Raw genomic sequence first — 7,509 nt, 5'->3', positions numbered from 1 at the left:
TTATTATTATTATTATTATTATTATTATTATTATTATTCATTCATTCAACTTCGCTAATCGGCCAACTAGGGACCACGATAAGCCTCACTTTACATTCTGGCATTTGTTCATCTTTCGCTTGATCCACATCGTCTTCATTAGCTCACTGTGTTTAGCACGACGTTCTTCTGTCCATTTAGCACCAGTTACCCGTTTTTCGTCCCGGAAAGTCCCAAAAGTCTTGATGGCTGCTCTGAAAAGATTTGGGTCTAGTGCATCTTCTGCTTGTAGGCCCAGTTCTTTAAGATCTTTCTTGACATTAACGTACCATGGCATTGCCGATTTTTGTTTTGCGTCAAATATACTGAAGATACGTTTCGTTCATCGAGAGTCGATCATCCGTCGTATATGACCGTAGAAGCGAACTCTGCCTTTACGCATTGTGTCCGTGATCTTCTCTATCTTAGAGTATACTTCTTGCCTGGATTTTCTAATGTAGATGTCATTTTTGTAGTTTGGACCAAGTATGGTGTGTAGGATCTTTCTTTCTTTCCTCTCTAAATCCGCAAGCAAACATTTCTCGGACAGGATAAGGCATTCAGATGCATATAGTGATACTGGTTTGATGACAGTGTTGTAGTGACGAATTTTTGTGTTCAGGGAAAAGCACTTTTTGTTGTAAATGTTGCGGGTGGTTTGGAAAGTGACTTCCATTTTCTTGATTCTTGCTGCTATGGCCTCTTTGTCAAGTCCATTTTGCTGAATCCATTCCCCAAGGTATTTAAATTTACTAACACGGTTTATCGTTCCATATTTGGTGTTTAGTTGTGCCGTATCATCTTTGATATTTGACATTACTTCTGTCTTATTATTATTATTATTATTATTATTATTATTATTATTATTATTATTATTATTATTATTATTATTTTGCTAGTGGCTTTACGTCGCACCGACACAGATAGTTCTTGTGGCGACGATGGGATAGAAAATGCCTAGGAGTTGGAAGGAAGCAGCCGTGGCTGTTATTAAGGTACAGTCCCAGCCTTTACCTGGTGTAAACATGGGGAACCACGCAAAACCTTCTTCAGGCCTGCCGACAGTGGGATTCGAACCCACTATCGCTCGGAAGCAAGCTCACAGCCGCGCGCCCCTAATCGCACGGCCAATTCGCCCGGTATTATTATTATTATTATTATTATTATTATTATTATTATTATTATTATTATTATTATTATTATTATTATTATTGTACCGGGTGGTACATCTCCACGCCGCTAATTTAAATGCGCGCCAGTTAAAACTCCTCTGCTGGAGGAAGTCTGAACTTTATTGACGGTATTAATTTTCTACCTTCTCAGAAGATGTCACTACCTGTAAATTTTGGAGTTTTAGAACTGTGTCACTTTTGATGTGTTTTTGTTTCGCTTGAAGTAAGAAGTGTGAACTTTCTCTTCTAGAGGACACTACTGAAGATCTACAATAGTGCAACCTAGTGCGGAGTCAAAGAACTATTTTTTTTGGAGAAATTTTTATTTCAAATGTTTGTTCTTTGCAAAATTTTTTTTTAGTTATTGTTTAAGTTGGCTGTATACCCCTCTCCTTCCCCTTGTTATGAATGTATCCAATCCCGAATTTCTTCTATTAATTTCTGACCAATCTGGTGTATCTTCCCCCAACTTGAATCTGTTGCGGGGTCCTACCCAATAAAGAGTTTGTGGGAGGGTGTTTTCTATCCCCTAACGCCTAGAACCTTCCGCGAGAGGATATAAACTGCTGATTTTCGGGTCTCCGGGCCACTTCTGTTCCATCTTTCAGTGCGTAAGGTACACAGCAGGGGGCGGGAAGCGCCTCTTTCTTCTCCAGCCGTTCAACACGAGGTAATGGCCGATTAATAAATTCTTTCTTTGCTAGCTCAGCAGTTTAACTTTCGGGGCGGGTTCTAGGCCTTCCACCATGTAACTTTCCTTTAAAATGTAAAAACTACTGGTATCTATTCTATCTTTCAAACGACATATCGGGATAGAGAGTGCTTAACCCTCTCGAGCTCCCACTCACATCGTCTTGAGGTGAACTTATTTTTCTCAACCAATTCTTCCGTAATGTAATGTAAATTGCTATTAAGTCACCTCTGTAGTATGGGATTAGCCCTTGTATTAATGGCCTAGTGCCAAGTAGGTCTTAAGCAAGTGTATTAGGAGTGCAAGTTCGCCTCCTCTCAAATTGTATTTTAGAGGTCATGTATTAACTTTCTTGTTATTTAACGGACCTCAGTAGGTTGGGTATTTTACCCCTGTGTATACGTCCTTGGAGGACAGCTTAAAAGTGGAGTTTGGAGTGGCCTATGATAGGCTTGGATTTTAAGGGGAAGTTGCCCTTTCTTGAAAATTATGTTTCTGCCTCAAGGAGGCTTTTGGGTGTAATTGGAAGCAAATGTTTCTGGCATGTTTGGGGGTTTTCGGCCTCTTTATTGTATGGTGTTCATTGTAAGGTTGGGCTCATTGCTCAAGAATTATGTTTCTGACTTTTGAAGCCCCAAATGGGGTACCTATGTAAATGTATTTTTCAATCGTGTTTCGGCTACTAAGTACCTGTTCTATTTGTTGTTACCTAATTTTGAAAAGAAAATATAACCTTGTTAAATTTTAAAAATTAATTTCACTTTAGTAGCTTGAGACCTATTCACCACCCAGCACCTTCTTTCATGCATAACTACCACAAAAACACGGTAACAATTATTATTATTATTATTATTATTATTATTATTATTATTATTATTGTACCGGGCGGTACACCTCTACACCGTTTATTTAAAAGTTGCGCCTGTTGAAACTCCTCTTCTGGAGGAAGGTTGAACTTTATCTATTCTATTAATTCTCTACTTTCTCAGAAGATGTCACCACGTGCAAAATTTTGAGTTTTTGAACTGTGTCACTTTTGATGTGTTTTTGTTTCGCTTGAAGTAAGAAGTGTGAACTTTCTCTTCTAGAGGACACTACTGAAGAATTACAATAGTGCAACCTAGTGCGAAATCAAAGAACTATTTTGTTGGAGAAATTTTTATTTCAAGAGTTTGTTCTTTGTTAAATTTCTTTCTGTCATGGTTTAAGTTGGCTGTATACCCCTCTTTTTCCCCTTATTTTGGATCTAGCCAATCCCGAATTTCTTTAATTAATTTTCCACCAATAATGTGTTTCTTCTTCCTCTATGTAGGGGTTTCTTTTCCCTAGCCAATAAAAACTTTGAGGGAGGGTGTTTTATTTCCCCTAACGCCTAGAATCTTCCGCGAGAGGATATAAACTGCTGATTTTGGGGTCTCCGGGCCACTTCTGTTCCATCTTTCAGTGTATTAAGTACATAGCAGGAGGCGGGAAGCGCCTCTTTCTTCTTCAGCCGTTCAACACCAGGTAATGGCCTATTAATAACTTCTTTTCTTGCTAGGTCGGCAGTTTAACACTCGCGGCGGGTTCGAAGCATTTCCATCATGTAACCTTTTCCTAAAACGTAATTACTCTCTTCATCTTTTTCTTGTAAAGCTACATATTGGGATAGAGAGTGCTAACCCTCTCGAGCTCCCACTCACATTTGTTTGGAGGTGAACTTATTTTCTCAAACTATTCTTCGTTTATGTAATGTAAAGTGTTCTTCTCTAAGTCACCTCTGTAGTATGGGATTAGCCCTTGCGTTAGCGGCCCAGAGCCAGATTAGGTTTTAAAAAACAAAGTGTATTAGGAGTGCAAGATCGCCTCCTCTCAAATTGTTATTTTAGAGGTCATGTAATCAACCTTCTTTTCATGTAATAGACCTCTGTAGGTTGGGTATTTTACCCCTGTGAATACGTCCTTAGAGGACAGCTTGAAGGTAGAGTTTGGTGTGGCCTTTGAGAGGCTTAAATTTTAAGAGCGGATCGCTCTTTTGAAAATGGAGTGTCATATGCCTTGTGGAGGCTTTTCTGTGTAATTCGGAGCCAGGGGCTCCTAGGGATGAATGGGGTTTTCTGCCCCTCTGTTAAAACTTGTGTTTGTGGTAAAACTGAGCTGATCGCAGAAGTCAGGGCGTGAAGCCCAAAACCTGTAAATATTGTATCTCCCCTTGTTTTGCTACATTGTACCTGCCATATCTGTTATTGCTTTGTTTTTGAAAAGAAAATATAACCTAGTTAAATTTTAAATTACTTTTACATTAACTTTGATTCCGTAGTTTGAAACCCATTCACGCCCGCACCTTCTTTCACCTCTACCTACCACGGAGATCTCCGTAACAAGTGGTAGCAGAGCGTGGTTGAATGGGTCTCAATTTAGCCCCTTTTGACGGCTAAACATTGCTTTAATTCGAACTCTAACAATTTTCTCAGTTGCTGGAATTTTTTGAGTTTTTCAAAATTGTTCTGTCATCATGCCCGGCCCTCGCGATGTTCTCCTCCTTAACTACTTGCGCAAAGAGGAGTTGATATATGAGTTAACTATCAGAAACGTTCAATCTGGAGGCACGGTTGCAATAGATACTAACAAGCTTAGAGAGTCCCTTGATTTGCCCATTTCCATCCCCAATTTGGGAGAGAAAGAAATTGATGACTCTCTTTCCACGATTGTCGAGAATATTACTGGGCTAGCATCGGTAGTCAGCTTTTTTGATGAAAACGATCCATCTCCTAATCAAATTAAGCGTGTGCAAGGCAGGCTGTATCACTTTGCAAATAGAGTTAATGATCTATTGTCTCTAAAGGTGAATGACGTTCAGAGGAAGCAAGCTAATACGCTCCTTGAAACTATTTCTGAATTGTCTAATAAGGTCACTCAATTGCTAACCGGCGAAGCTCCTCCCAAAACTGATCAACCCGCCACGGTGAATGTAGGTAACGAGGAAGAGCCTCCTCAGGGAGAAGTCAATAGGATAACCGTTGCTGCTCAAACTATCTCTGCCCCATCGAACAACGAATCTGAACGCCGTGCGTCATTGAGTAACATCCGCTCTGAATTAACTTCCTTGCCCTTGAAACCTTTAACGACTATGTCACCTGGGTTCAGCAGCTTGCCTCATCCATTGGCAATGTTGCTTAGAGGTATCTCTAAGTTTTCCGTCAACACCACCAGTGACGTAATTTCATTTTTAAGATTTCTAGTGGAATTTCAGGATCATGCCCTTGTGTTTTCTCTTTCCCCATGTCAAATTTTGCAAATTATCTATCCTTATGCTATTGGTGTTCTATCTGACAAAATAGTTAGAGCCATTGCCGAGCAATCTTCTATTGAGGATTTCCATGCCCATTTGCTAGCTAACTTCATCCCGGCTAGGGCCAGGTCCTCCCTTATTCAGAAATACTATTATCGGGTACAGCGCTTGGATGAAAACCTGGCAGACTTCATCCAAGATATTAAGTTTTATACTAGGGTGTTTGCTCTTCACTTCCCTGAGGATCAAATTGTACAAGCTATTGTGGAAGGTATTTCACCATCCTATAGGTCATATTTGTGTTTCGCGGCGGCCCCGCAAACGTTCTCGGAACTTGAAGCATTGGCAGTCTCAGCGGAAGGAGTTAGATACGCCGATTCTTTGCGTGTCGCGAAAGAACCCCCGCCTTCCTTTAGTAACACTCGGCCTCCACCTCGCCGACCAGTCAATCCCCGTAAATGTTATGCTTGCGGGTCGCCTGACCATCTGCGGAATAAGTGTCCTCTGATCAAGTCAAGTGGGACAAGGAATGGAGCAGGGTCATCACAAGGCTGTTTTAAGTGTGGGGCCTTCTCACATATCGCCAAGAATTGCCCAAACTCAAATAGCACCCCCTCCTGCTCAACTTCTGGTGCAAATTCCAGCTATGCCAATAATAAAAAGTGACTAGTGGCGTCGGCTGAGCCGACTAATCCATCTTCCCGAGACTCAGCCCCTAGTAAACAGGTTGTAAATGCAGAGAACGACCAGCCTTCAAATTCATCTTTTGAATGCCCTAAAGAGTGTCTTAGGATTGCGGCGGATACCCCCGCACCTGTTCCTTTTCTTAAGATTGAGTTAAATAACGAGCCTATAACAGCTCTCTTAGATTCAGGCAGTGTTTGTTCCATTATTTCGGCTGATTGGTATTCTAAATTGAAATCTGTTTGTAAACTCCCTGACTATGTCTCTTCTCCTGTTCAATACGTTTCGGCTAATTCATCTCCATTAGAAATTCTAGGTTCCTTACTGGTCAAAATTCGTGTTTTTAAGTTTACATGGAAAGTTAAATTGTTTGTGGCCAAGCAATTGTCTTGCCCCATTATATTGGGAGCTGACTTTATTTCTCACACTGGTCTTGTGCTCGATCTCCGGTCTAGGTCGTGCACATTCAAATTTGCTTCTAGTTATAAAATCCCACTATTAAAGTGTAATTCTGTATCATGTTCATCTATTTCGCCTACCCAGGATGAGATGTTGTTAGACCTTAGACATCTACCTGAGGAGCAGGCTGATAGTATTCGGAAATTGTGTCAGTCGTTTCCCGAGGTGTTCTCTGATACTCTTGGTGTTACTGACCTTATTGAATACAAAATTGAGGTCACGGATTCAATTCCTGTCCGTTTTCCACCGTATAGGCTATCTCCACCTAAAATGAAGGCTCTGAAAGAAATCATCGATCAGATGTTGAAGGATGGTATTATTAGGCCCTCTAAGTCAGCGTATTCTTCGCCTATTTTTCTAGTCCCGAAACCCCAAGGAGGCTTCAGGCCTGTCATTGATTACAGGGCTCTCAATCGGAAGGTGGTGTTGCAATCTGTGCCCCTTCCCGACCTTCATTCTTGCTTTTCATGGTTTCGTAAGGCCAAGTTCTTCACCATCTTGGACTTGAATCAGGCCTATAATCAAATTCCCCTTGCCGAGGAGTCTAAACATCTTACAGCGTTTGCCACGGACTGGAATTTATACGAATACAACCGCGTGCCTTTCGGGCTCCCCACGGGGGCAGCTGTGCTCACTAGGCTACTAGATAGGGTCTTCTCCGACATCAAATTTGAGTACTTATATCACTACTTGGATGATGTCGTCGTATTTTCCGAGACTTTTGAAGAACATCTAGATCATCTGCGAGAAGTTCTGAATCGCCTTCGTAAGGCTGGGTTAACTGTTAAGTTGTCCAAGGTCGCCTTTGCTAAGCCCTCAATGTCATTCCTAGGGCATATTGTGTCACCCGATGGTGTAGCAGTCGATCATTCTAGAACACAGGCCATCCGTGATTTTAAACCTCCCAAGGACATTAAAGGCATCGCCAGGTTTATTGGTATGGTGAATTTCTTCAGAAAGTTCATTCCTAACTTTGCTAATAGAGCGGCGCCCTTAAACCTTCTTCGTAGGAAAGGCATCAAATTCGAGTGGGGACCTTCTCAACAAGCCGCTTTCGAAGATCTTAAATTAGCTCTCTGTAATGCCCCTGTACTTGCTATGCCTGATTTCTCGAAGAAATTCATCGTCCAAACGGACGCGTCGTCGTCAGCTGTAGCTGCAGTCCTTCTTCAAGAGACTGAACTAGGGAGGCGTCCCATCGCCTATGCATCTAG

This window comes from Anabrus simplex, chromosome 11, assembly GCF_040414725.1.
Source record: "Anabrus simplex isolate iqAnaSimp1 chromosome 11, ASM4041472v1, whole genome shotgun sequence".
Lineage (NCBI taxonomy): Eukaryota > Metazoa > Arthropoda > Insecta > Orthoptera > Tettigoniidae > Anabrus > Anabrus simplex.
This window is presented reverse-complemented; position numbering follows the sequence as displayed.